Source organism: Anoplopoma fimbria, chromosome 2, assembly GCF_027596085.1.
Source record: "Anoplopoma fimbria isolate UVic2021 breed Golden Eagle Sablefish chromosome 2, Afim_UVic_2022, whole genome shotgun sequence".
NCBI lineage: Eukaryota > Metazoa > Chordata > Actinopteri > Perciformes > Anoplopomatidae > Anoplopoma > Anoplopoma fimbria.
In genome coordinates this window covers 1,594,461-1,608,587 of record NC_072450.1, presented here as the reverse complement: position 1 = coordinate 1,608,587, position 14,127 = coordinate 1,594,461, and the positions used below count along the sequence as shown (strand labels likewise).

The window sequence follows — 14,127 nt, the reverse complement described above, 5'->3', positions numbered from 1 at the left end:
GGACTGCCTTGGCTGGCGAGATTCGGCAGCTCGCGACGGCCATTTCACAGACCTTCGCTCGGCCTGTCCCTAAGCTCTCACCGGCTTTCCAGACTGCGCATGTCCCGCCGACTCCTGACCCGTCGGGCGCCTCGGCCGACTCCTGACCCGTCGGGCGCCCGGCCGACTCCTGTCCAGTCGGCGTTCCGGCCGACTCCTGTCCCGTCGGCGTTCCGGCCGACTCCTGTCCCGTCGGCGTCCCGGCCGACTCCTGACCCGTCGGCGTTCCGGCCGACTCCTGTTCCGTCGGCGTTCCGGCCGACTCCTGTCCCGTCGGCGTCCCGGCCGACTCCTGACCCGTCGGCGTTCCGGCCGACTCCTGTTCCGTCGGCGTTCCGGCCGACTCCTGACCCGTCGGCGCCCGGCCGACTCCTGTTCCGTCGGCGTCCCTGCCGACTCCTGTTCCGTCGGCGTCCCTGCCGACTCCTGTCCCGTCGGCGTCCCGGCCGACTCCCGTTCCCGTCGGCGTCCCGGCCGACTCCTGACCCGTCGGCGCCCCGGCCGACTCCTGTCCAGTCGGCGTTGCGGCCGGCCCCTGCGACTCCTGACTCGTCGGCGCTCCAGGCCGACTCCTGTTCCGTCGGCGCCCCTGCCGACTCATGACGCACGTGGCGCCCCTGCCGACTCCTGCGACTGTTGACTCGTCGGCGCTCCGGCCGACTCCTGTTCCGTCGGCGTCCCGGCCGACTCCTGTCCCGTCGGCGCCCCTGCCGACTCATGACACATCGGCGCCCCTGCCGGCCCCTGCACCTCCTGACCCATTGCCGCTCTGTCCGACTCCTGCACCGCCCGTCCCGTCGGCGCCCCGGCCGACTCCTGTCCAGTCGGCGTTCCGGCCGACCCCTGCGACTCCTGACTCGTCGGCGCTCCGGCCGACTCCTGTTCCGTCGGCGCCCCTGCCGACTCATGACGCATCGGCACTCCTGCGACTGTTGACTCGTCGGCGCTCCGGCCGACTCCTGTTCCGTCGGCGTCCCGGCCGACTCCTGTCCCGTCGGCGCCCCTGCCGACTCATGACACATCGGCGCCCCTGCCGACTCATGACACATCGGCGCCCCTGCCGACCCCTGCACCTCCTGACCCGTTGCCGCTCTGTCCGACTCCTGCACCGCCCGTCCCGTCGGTGCTCCGGCCGACTCCAGTCACGGCTGGGCCGCAGCCTCCCCCTGCTCCTGTTCCCGCCTTGCCACCAGAGCCCCAGTCTCCAGAGCCCCAGTCTCCAGAGCCTCTCGCCCGACCTCCAGAGAGGATACGCCCGCCTCGAGAGACCCTCGCCCGACCTCCAGAGAGGATCCGCCTGCATCGAGAGACCCTCCTTGGCCATGTCTCTGTTTATTTCCTTGTGTTTCATGTGTTTTCCCTTGCCCTTGTGTCTCCTGTGCTCCCTTGTTTGGTTCTCTCTCTCTCTCTCTCTCTCTCTCTCTCTCTCTCTCTCTCTCTCTCTCTCTCTCTCTCTCTCTCTCTCTCTCTCTCTCTCTCTCTCTCTCTCTCTCTCTCTCTCTCTCTCTCTCTCTCTCTCTCTCTCTCTCTCTCTCTCTCTCTCTCTCTCTCGTGTGTGTGTGTGTGCTTTAAATAAAGCACCAGAACTGTATCCGTCTCCTGGTCGTTCTGCTTTTTGGGTCCACACCGTGACACAGTCTGCGATTTCTTGCTAGCTGTCCTTCCTGCATTTGGCGCTTAAAACTTTATTACTTTCAGCCTGAATTATGTGTTGAACTTCTTTGTATTTGTCAAATATTATAGTTTTCCCTGCAACATGACAGCAGACTAGTCCATGTTTGTGGCTGGTCAGATGCCTGGGTATGTTGAGCTTGCTTATTAGTACATGTTCCAGGTCTGTTTTGTTTTTTCTTACAATATCCTGATCATTAAAGGGCAAGTCTATTTTTATTATTTATTTTGATTTTTATATAATTCTGTAGCTTCCCAGTAGTGTTCCTTATGCCTTCAAATCCAAACATTAAAATTTTGGTCGCTGTATTTATGTTTCAGCGTCGATGTTCCCAAGCCCTTCTAAAAACATTTTGCTGGATGATGACGTTGCTACAAGCAATGTACTGCTGTGGACACCACATTAGCTCAGAATTACCAAAGTCACACAATTACACACAAATGAGTCTGGTGTCTTTGAAGAGAGCAATACAACGATTACAGTTCCCCCAGAGAGGTTTGTGTGACAGAAAGGTAAAGAGTGAAGGACTCCGAACATGTTCAAGGAAGTGAAGAAGAAAATGCGTCAATGGTTTCTGATTCCTGAGAAATAGATTTTTATGAGAAGAGAGGCTGGTGCTGACCCACAGGAGTGTTCACACGCACATCAACATTCCTGGCATTCTAAAAACTGATGTCGGTTTTTCCCTTTGTACTCACAGAAAGCATTTTATACACCAGATAAGAGGTTTTTATGCTTCATCTTGTCCTTTCACTTCTGAGTTACGTACGTTACATACGTAATGTATGAGAACATCATAACTTGATATGTTATCAGTAAATAAGCCTGGCAGGCTTATACTCTTTCATCACTAATTTAAATGGCATTGTGATATTGTAATTATTATTATTAATAATAGTATTATTACAAAAATAACAAATACAAAATAACCCTCAGAATAACCCTAACCCATTAGCAACTGTAGGGGTAAAATGGTTCACAGAATCCACAGTTCTATCGGGTTTTGGTAGAAAATAAACGTTTTTTATACTTTTAGAAAAGAAGCATTAAAAGAGTGGCTCATTGGACATTAGTGTTACTGATAAAAATGCAGGTAAATTGTCATAATGAGGAATTACTGACATGAATTACTGACATGTCTTTTGTTTATTTTCAGTGTCTCAGTGTTTATTTTTGCTTTGTTTTTATTAACGTGTAGGCCTGTGTTTCTGTGAGTACAAAAGGCAGTTCCAACATCAGATTTTGTAACACCAGGAATGTTGATGTGGGTGTGAACACTCCTGTGGATCAGCGCCAGCCCCTCTATTCTCATAAACAATCTATTTCTCAGAAATCATTGATGTATCTTTACTTCACTTCCTTGAAGCTATCAGGAGTCCTTATCTTTTAGCCAGACATTTGTGTTCCACGCTCTCTTCAAAAGCATTGTCAGCATACTGTTAAAGGACAACAATATTGTTCTTACAATGGTGCTATTGGTTTAGAGCAAGTTGGTCTGGTTTTATGTGTGTTGTTACAAAAATACGATATTCAATTCAATTCAGTTTATTTTGTATAGCCCAGAATCACAAATTACAAATTTGCCTCAGAGGGCTTTACAATCTGTTCACATGCGACATCCTCTGTCCTTCCCTCACATCGGCACAGGAAAAACTCCCCTAAAAACCCCTTTAACAGGGAGAAAAAAGAAAGAAACCTCTGGGAGAACGACAGAGGAGGGATCCTTCTCCCAGGATGGACAGAATGCAATAGATGTCATGTGTACAGAATGAACAGCATAACAGAGATACAACACATTCAATGTATATGACATAAATGATTCATATAATAAGACTACTTATAATAACAGCAGCAATTATTACAGTAGAATTATAATTATGAAAATAGGGATAGTAATGTGACTAATAATAATAATGGTGGTAGCAGTCGGTGTCAGCAGGGCCGTAGCAGGATGCACGTCCACGGTCCAGGTACAGCCACGATTTATAGAAGCCTGCGAAGCGAGAAAGCACAAAGACTCCAGGGCACAAGCAAGTCAATAAGCGTAATAGTACAGGCAATAATAATGGTAATGTGACTAATAATGATAGTGGTAGTAGTAGTGGGTGTCAGCAGGGCCTCAGTAGGTGGCACGATGACAGTCCAAATATAACCCCGATTCCTGGGAACCTGCGAGGCGAGAAAGCACAAGAACTCCGGGGAAGAAGCAAAATCAGTAATGTGCATAAATAGGAGATTAATACATAAAGATGGAGGGAGAGAAGAGGAGAGAGGAGCTCAGCGTATCCTAGGTAGTCCCCCGACTGTCTAGGCATATAGCAGCATATCTAGGGGCTGGACCAAGGCCAACCTGAACCAGCCCTAACTATAAGCGCTATCAAAAAGGAAGGTCTTAAGCCTACTCTGCCTGATTTTCGCAATGTTACGTAAATGAAAAAAGGCTGTCCTTGAGATCTGTTTTATATAAGAGTTAAAAGACAGATCGTGATCAAAGATAACTCCAAGGTTCTTAAAGGTAGTGCTGGATGCTAGAGCAATGCCATCTAGAGAAACAATATCGTTAGATAATTGAATTGGAAGGTGATCTGGGCCTAGTAGGATAACTTCTGTTTTTTCAGAGTTTAACATTAAAAAGTTACAGGTCATCCAGGTTTTTATGTCCGTAAGACATGCTTGAAGTTTAGAGAACTGGTTAGTTTCGTCTGGCTTAATTGATAGACATAACTGGGTATCATCTGCATAACAATGAAAGTTTACTGAGTGTTTTCTGATAATATTCCCCAAGGGAAGCATATATAAGGTAAATAAAATAGGTCCAAGAACAGACCCCTGTGGAACTCCGTGACTAACCCTGGTTTTCATCGAGCTTTCATTGTTTACATATACAAACTGAGATCGGTCTGATAAATACGACTTAAACCAGCTAAGTGCGGTTCCTTTAATGCCTATAAGATGCTCCAGTCTCTGTAATAGGATTTGGTGATCAATGGTATCAAATGCAGCACTAAGGTCTAACAATACAAGTACAGAGACAAGTCCTTTGTCTGAAGCTATTAGAAGGTCATTGGTAATTTTCACCAGTGCCGTCTCTGTGCTATGATTCATTCTAAATCCTGACTGAAAATCCTCAAATAAACTATTGTTATGCATAAAGTCACACAGCTGATTTGCTACTGCTTTCTCAAGGATCTTAGAGAGGAATGGAAGGTTAGATATAGGTCTATAGTTATATATAGGTCTATAGTTATATATAGGTCTATAGTTAGATATAGGTCTAAGGTTAGATATAGGTATATAGTTAGATATAGGCAGTGCTTAATTTGTCAAGTGGGAGCTCCCGGAGCGCACAGGCACAGGCACACAGGCGCGCGCCTGTCTCCGTGGCATGACAACAAACATTCAATGACTTGCACACTGCAACCAGCACAGTAGAGAATAATAAAGTTCATCTTACTTACATCTCAGTTGTTCCCTCACGAACACTCTACCACCGACGCTCAACAAACTCTATCAAATGGAACGGTGTGCACGCTCCTTTTCCGCAATAGGCTAGCCCAGATATTTTGAGTATCTCGTTTCATGGGAGAATTGAGAAATCACCATGACAGATATTAAAACCAGATATTAAAACGAAACAAACTTTAATTTATGTATTTAATTATTTGATTTTTCACACACAAATCCAGATCCAGCTGGCGGAGCGCACGTCAGAGCTTCCGGATATACGTCTATAGCTTAGATAGCGGTCCCCCTTGCTCCCCCTCAAATTAAGCACTGGATATAGGTCTATAGTTAGATATAGGTCTATAGTTAGATATAGTCTATAGTTAGATATAGTCTATAGTTAGATATAGGTCTATAGTTAGATATAGTCTATAGTTAGATATAGGTCTATAGTTAGATATAGTCTATAGTTAGATATAGTCTATAGTTAGATATAGGTCTATAGTTAGATATAGTCTATAGTTAGATATAGGTCTAAGGTTAGATATAGTCTATAGTTAGATATAGGTCTATAGTTAGATATAGGTCTATAGTTAGATATAGGTCTATAGTTAGATATAGTCTATAGTTAGATATAGTCTATAGTTAGATATAGGTCTATCGTTAGATATAGTCTATAGTTAGATATAGTCTATAGTTAGATATAGTCTATAGTTAGATATAGTCTATAGTTAGATATAAGTCTAAGGTTAGATATAGTCTATAGTTAGATATAGTCTATAGTTAGATAAAGGTCTATAGTTAGATATAGTCTATAGTTAGATATAGTCTATAGTTAGATATAGGTCTAAGGTTAGATATAGTCCATAGTTAGATATAGGTCTATAGTTAGATATAGTCTATAGTTAGATATAGGTCTATAGTTAGATATAGTCTATAGTTAGATATAAGTCTAAGGTTAGATATAGGTCTATAGTTAGATATAGGTCTATAGTTAGATATAGTCTATAGTTAGATATAGTCTATAGTTAGATATAGTCTATAGTTAGATATAAGTCTAAGGTTAGATATAGTCTATAGTTAGATATAGTCTATAGTTAGATATAGGTCTATAGTTAGATATAGTCTATAGTTAGATATAGTCTATAGTTAGATATAGTCTATAGTTAGATATAGGTCTATAGTTAGATATAGTCTATAGTTAGATATAGTCTATAGTTAGATATAGTCTATAGTTAGATATAGGTCTATAGTTAGATATAGGTCTATAGTTAGATATAGGTCTATAGTTAGATATAGTCTATAGTTAGATATAGTCTATAGTTAGATATAGTCTATAGTTAGATATAGGTCTATAGTTAGATATAGTCTATAGTTAGATATAGTCTATAGTTAGATATAGTCTATAGTTAGATATAGGTCTATAGTTAGATATAGTCTATAGTTAGATATAGGTCTATAGTTAGATATAGTCTATAGTTAGATATAGTCTATAGTTAGATATAGTCTATAGTTAGATATAGGTCTATAGTTAGATATAGTCTATAGTTAGATATAGTCTATAGTTAGATATAGGTCTATAGTTAGATATAGGTCTATAGTTAGATATAGGTCTATAGTTAGATATAGTCTATAGTTAGATATAGTCTATAGTTAGATATAGTCTATAGTTAGATATAGGTCTATAGTTAGATATAGGTCTATAGTTAGATATAGTCTATAGTTAGATATAGTCTATAGTTAGATATAGGTCTATAGTTAGATATAGGTCTATAGTTAGATATAGTCTATAGTTAGATATAAGTCTATAGTTAGATATAGGTCTATAGTTAGATATAGGTCTATAGTTAGATATAGGTCTATAGTTAGATATAGTCTATAGTTAGATATAGTCTATAGTTAGATATAGTCTATAGTTAGATATAGTCTATAGTTAGATATAGTCTATAGTTAGATATAGTCTATAGTTAGATATAGGTCTATAGTTAGATATAGTCTATAGTTAGATATAGGTCTATAGTTAGATATAGTCTATAGTTAGATATAGTCTATAGTTAGATATAGGTCTATAGTTAGATATAGGTCTATAGTTAGATATAGTCTATAGTTAGATATAGGTCTATAGTTAGATATAGGTCTATAGTTAGATATAGTCTATAGTTAGATATAGTCTATAGTTAGATATAGTCTATAGTTAGATATAGGTCTCTATGACAACAAAGTTAGATACACTCTAGCACAGTAGAGAATAATAGTTCATCTTACTTACATCTCAGTTTAGAACACTCTACCAGTCTATCAAATGTTAGATATAGTCCTTTTATAGTTAGCCCAGATATTTTAGTATCTAGATATTCTATGGGAGAATTAGAAATCACCATGACAGATATTAAAACCAGATATAAAAGAAACAAACTTTATTTAGATTTAATAGTCACATAGTTAGATCCATAGCGTCTATAGTTAGATATAGGTCTATTAAGCACTGGATATAGGTCTATAGTTAGATATAGGTCTATAGTTAGATATAGTCTATAGTTAGATATAGGTCTATAGTTAGATATAGGTCTATAGTTAGATATAGTCTATAGTTAGATATAGTCTATAGTTAGATATAGGTCTATAGTTAGATATAGGTCTATAGTTAGATATAGGTCTATAGTTAGATATAGTCTATAGTTAGATATAGTCTATAGTTAGCCAACACCTCTGGATCAAGAGTAGGTTTCTTAAGAAGAGGTTTAATTACAGCTAGTTTGAAGGCCTGTGGTACATGGCCCGTAGTAAAGACAGATTGATCATTTCTAATAAGGAAGTTGCTAATTAAAGGTAAAACTTCCTTAAGCAGCCTAGTCGGAATCGGGTCTAAGAGACAGGTGGAAGGTTTAGACTTAGAAATAGTTAAAGTCAATTGTTGAAGGTCGATGGGAGAAAAGCCATCTAAATATATTTCAGGTTCTACAGCTATGGATCGATCGGTACTGGTTGAGGGCAGTAGATTATAAATTCTTTCTCTAATAGTTAGAATCCTATCATTAAAGAAGTTCATGAAGTCACTACTACTGAGGTTTATAGGAATACACGGCTCAACAGAGATATATAAAGAGTTACCTTTTTTTACAAGACCCCGACATAATACTGCATTTAACTAGAGTGAACTACATTGAGCCGTGATATACGGTAGTCATTTCCAAATTTAGCACCGATAACATTGATTCTGCTAGTGCTTGCATTTTGATTGCAATTATTGATTAGCTTATTGATTAGCTTATTGATTAGCTTGGTAACCTAAGTCCCTGCTTTTTGCAAAAACTTTATAGTAAACAAAGAAAAAGAATGCTTGAAGTCACTTTTGTTAATGTATATACTCATATTGGGTAGAACTGTTTCTTTCTTTTTCTACTCATTTTCTTTGTTTTTCAAGCTAACCAAAGGCACTGTGCTACTGTCAACACACAAACTGTCCAGCTATCATAAGTTACATTTTTTCTACTATTCATTGCATTCTGAGAAAACAGTCTATCAACACCAGATATTAATTATTACAACACAGAGTTCAAATTAAATTGTTTCTGATTAGAAGTAACTATGATTGGATCAGTGGTTTGGGGGAGAAGGGTCGTTTTATATGCAAGAATACTGCATCTCTCTATGTACAATGGAGGTGAAATACATTTAATTTGTGGTCCTCACATCATTGAAAAATGACATTAAGAAAAATGTCTTGTGTCTTCTCAGAAACAATGTCCCAAGTTCCTCTGGACAAGAAAGAAGTTCACTGATAGAGTCATGTGCATTCAGCTTTCTGTCACTTGATGGCAATAAATCAGAGAGCACACAATCACATTAATACCTCCTTCCTGTGTCTGATCCGACAGCAGAGAATCACTGCCAGATCTGCTCACTTGTTGTTAAGTGAGGCTTTTGAGCAGCCCTTTCTGACGGGGAAGTCATTGTATTGCTCTTCTTGAGGCCACAGGCCTCCATTGACAAAAAAAGTAATTTGAACTGAAAGAACAGAGGGGTTGCTGGTCTACTGCTTCCTCCATCGCTTGGTTTGTTTGTGTGACTTTGATGAATCTGAACTAATGTGGTGTCCACAGCAGTACATTGCTGAGCTTCTGTACTAATACTCCTGTCTGCTTTTCTAAACTAGGACCGTGCCCACGGTGACCTACTGTAGATAACACACTGACTATGGACAAGGATAAGGAAACAACTGTGTTTAAACAACACATTTGTTTAAACCGTGTTGCTTTTAGTCTGGATTATTAATTCAACTTCTTTGTATTTGTGTTATATTATCTAACGATCCATGAACCGAGCTTTGATTGGTCAGTAAGCAGTGCTTTTATACCAGTTGATCTCTTGTCATAAACATCACCTGCTCCGGAGCAGGTTAGGTGTTCAGCATGAGTTACCATGGTGATCCGTGCCAGTTAGAACTGAACCTCCTTCGTGGAATTGAAAACCCAAGGTTAACCCTGAAGTTACCTCACTAACCCCGAAACCTGCTTCGTAGCACAGGACTCAACCTGCTCTCAATAACACCATTGTTGTTGTCCTTTAACAGTATGCTGACAATTCTTTTGAAGGCAAGTGAAAAACAAATCATTCTTGCTAAAAGATGAGGAATCCTGATAGCTTTAAGGAAGTGAAGAAGAAATGTGTCAATGATTTCTGAGATATAGATTATCTATGAGTGGAAAGGCTGGAGCTGATCCCCAGGGGAGTTAAAACCTGCAACAGAATTTCTGACATACAGAATCTGCTGAAGGCTCCATTTGGGGCCCTATCATCATCTCGTTGTATGTGCTGCCCTTGGGGTCTATCATTCAGAAACATTGTGTTCCTTTCATGGAAGGTATTGATGATGTACAAATCCATTTTCCTATAAACACAACAAGTGAAGATTCATGCAGCCTTTGCTGAACTGTTTAAATTATATCAAAACTTAGAAGGATTTAAACTTTCTCAATCTTAATGAAAAGATGTGAGTTCAGCAGTGAGATCATTGTGTTAGGATGAACTGAACTATTAGATGCCCTTTTTGGTCTTATTGGCCTTATAGCTTCTCATAATCAACGTCTTGTTTAGAAACTAGGTGTGATGTTTGACATCTCCTTCAAATTTGATAAACAAAATACTTTTTCCAGTTACAACCATTAACTAAGGTAAAGGCCTATCTCTCTCCCAAAGATCGAGAGAGAGTTATGCTTGCCTATACTACCTCTTTGTTAGACTACTGCCATTCTTTGTATGTGTATGTAGAACAGCTGATTCTTCGTCGTCTGTAGTTAGTACAAAATGCAGCTGCTCATCTTCTCAATGGGATAAGAAAACGGGATCACATATCATCAGTATTGGGCTACCTTCACTGGCTTCTTGTCCATTTCAGAAATTTATTTTAAGATATTATTGCATGTCTGCCTGAACACAGAAGAACAACATCCTAAAGGTATTCTTCCACTTATAATACTTACATACAAAGAAATCAGCACAAATACTATGACATTGTGTATGTCACTACTTATAAGTAGCTATAAACCGAGAGTGTTAAAATGGTTGTGCCATAAAGTTCTCTAATACTGAATCTATAATTGTATTAATGATTATGGAAAGAAAAAAGGATTCAACTGATTCCTTATTATGTATCACAGTGCTAAATATAGTTTAATTAAGTTAAATGAAGTATAATGTAGAGTTTTGATTATGCATCACTTTTTTATTTGTTCCATGAGCCTAACAAAATAAAAATTCAGGAAAGAAAGACTAGCTCACCATGCTGCACACAAAACCAGACCATCTAGCTAACACCAACATTTCTGACATTACAGAATCTGATGTGGGTTCCTTTGTTTACTCTGAAGGGTGTTAGCAATGACATTGTTCTCACAGAAACACAGGCCTGAGAACAATAATTCAAACTGATTTGAAGTTTGCAGAAATGGCAAAGAGCTCAATGCTTGCAGCTTCAGGAAACACAAGCAAAAAAGACTAAACTATACCAACTGAAGAATAACATCTTCCCCCCTTTTACAATAAATACCAACACTGTAAAACATGTAAATAAAACAAAAGCAGGTTGAGAAACATATTCACCAATGTGTGTGTGTTGTGTAACTCACCAAGCCAGATATGTGAGTAACGTATCATCATTATTACAAAATAATCTAAACTGCCATCATTTGTTCACCATCATTATTATCAAAGACCCAACAGTCGCTGACACTGAAAGAACAAGGAACCTTTTGTCTTTTTAGAGAATATTTTTCTTCTGTGCAGTCCCTTTTGACGGGCTTGAGATGCTTGAAAAGTCTCAAAGTTTGCACACTCTTCAGAACTGGTGAAACGTTCAAATTTTTTGGATTGGCTCGGCCGTGGCCAGCAAGCTCCATAGCGCCCCCCTTGATGTTCACAAAATTTATTTGGATCATTGCTCTTATTTATCTGGAAGAACATAATTTTTTTCTTTTCTTAGCCCAATAGACAGTCAGCCATGATGGATTTCATACATTTATTTTTTATTTAACAAACCTGAACTGATGAAACTTTGAACCCATGTTCAAACTAGTAACTGTTTCTATTTTATATTGTAGTCGACACGCTACTCTATCGCGCACCCCAATCATTTTTACCATTTAAACCCATTTTATAGGCCCATTGTACACTGAAAAACCTACCAAACTTGGCACAGACATCGTTGAGAGTCATTGAGCATATACAGTGATTGGGTTAATGTGCTTTAAGGGGGCTCCATGACACCCCCGAATTTGTGGAAGGCCTTTGTAGGGACATAGTTCCTTGGATATTCACGTATTCTTAATAAGCACATTGATCTCATGGATTTATGACCTACTTCCTATTTGCTTTTATAAGCGTCGCCCAAACAGAAGTTGGCCTTTTAGAATTCTGTTTGTTTTTTCATTTATTTTATGCAAACTTTCTAAACTCTTCTTAGAGGATATGTCGGATTCCATTCAAATTTGGTTGGTATAACGATATGAGTATGTGGCGCTAAATTGCGAAGGAATACTCAATACCTTCAACGATGATGTCATAGGTCATCTGACGATACGTCATTTTAGGCACTTTACTTTACATATTAAGTTGAGATGTTCTCGTACAACAGGCACAAACTCAGAAGTGAAAGGACAAGATAAAGTAAAGGAAACCTGTTCTCTGGTGAATAAAATGCTTTCGGTTTCTGTCTGCAGTATAAAAGCAGCAGCGGACACAGAAAGCCCAGAGTCTCCTGCTGCATGATGTTGGTAAGTTTCAGTGACACTTACATGCTGGAACAATTTTACTGTTTTGTTATTCATCCAAATATTCTGCAATTACTCATCTCTAGCTAATCAAGTACAATATACTGAAATTACATGTAAATGTAACCTATCAATAACGGACAAAGTTTCTGCTATGAATAACAAAGAATTAAATGTTTTTGGTTCTGTGAAACTAAAGAGTGTAATATTTATTTATTCCTCCAGGTTTGAAAGTTCATAGGAGGTGAAGGAAAAGTCAAACCATGTCTGCACTGAACACAGAAGAACAACAGCTTGAAGGTACTCCTCCATTTATGATACTTATATATATATATATATATATATATATATATATATATAAATAAACATATTTAACAGTCAAGTAAAGAATCATCATATGATTACACACAAACAAACATATCAGCACAAATACTATGACATTGTGTATGTCACTACTTATAAGTAGCTATAAACCGAGAGTGTTAAAATGGTTGTGCCATAAAGTTCTCTAATACAGAATCTATAATTGTTTTAATTATTATGGGAAGAAAAAAGGATTCAACTGATTTCTTATTATGTATCATAGTGCTAAATATAGTTTAATTACGTTAAATGCTGTATTATGTAGAGTTTTGATTATGCATCACTTTTTTTTCTTTTTGTTATTTGTTTCATGAGCCTAACAAATGAAAAGACATATAATTTCAGGAAATAAAAAGTACTTAACCACGCTGCACACAAAACCAGACCATCTAGCTAACACCAACATTTCTGACATTACAGAATCTGATGTGGGTTCCTTTGTTTACTCTGAAGGGTGTTAGCAATGACATTGTTCTCACAGAAACACAGGCCTGAGAACAATAATTCAAACTGATTTGAAGTTTGCAGAATTGGCAAAGAGCTCAATGCTTGCAGCTTCAGGAAACACAAGCAAAAAATACTAAACTATACCAACTGAAGAAAAACATCTTCCCCCCTTTTACAATAAATACCAACACTGTAAAACATGTAAATAAAACAAAAGCAGGTTGAGAAACATATTCAACTGTGTGTGTGTGTTGTGTAACTCACCAAGCCAGATATGTGAGTAACGTATCATCATTATTACAAAATAATCTAAACTGCCATCATTTGTTCACCATCATTATTATCAAAGACCCAACAGTCGCTGACACTGAAAGAACAAGGAACCTTTTGAACACAAGAACTCAGGAAACTTTGGACCCATGTTCAAACTACTAACTATTTCAGTTTTATGTTGTAGTTGAGCTTGAGAGTGACACGTCGGCTCTATCGCCACAACCCTATCATTTATACCATTTAAACCCATTTTATAGGCCCATTGTACACTGAAAAACATACCAAACTTGGCACAGACATCGTTGAGTCATTGAGCATATACAGGGATTGGGTTAATGTGCTTTAAGGGGGCTCCATGACACCCCCTAATTTATGGAAGGCCTTTGTAGAGACATACAGTACCAGTCAAAAGTTTGGACACACCTTCTCATTCAACTACTTTGAAGAATGTAAAATATAAAACATATTCTGGTTTGTTGAGTATTTGTTTGTTTACCACATAATTCCATAAGTGTTCCTTCATGCACAGGAAAAACTCCCCTAAAAACCCCTTTAACAGGGAGAAAAAAGGAAGAAACCTCTGGGAGAACGACAGAGGAGGGATCCTTCTCCAGGATGGAC

General features: G+C 39.1%; 1 pseudogene; it reads left to right on the top strand.

Moving 5' to 3' along the window:
- Positions 1 to 12,367: 12,367 nt before the first annotated feature.
- Positions 12,368 to 14,127, top strand: part of LOC129108891 (up-regulator of cell proliferation-like) — a 14,780-nt pseudogene continuing 13,020 nt past the window's right edge.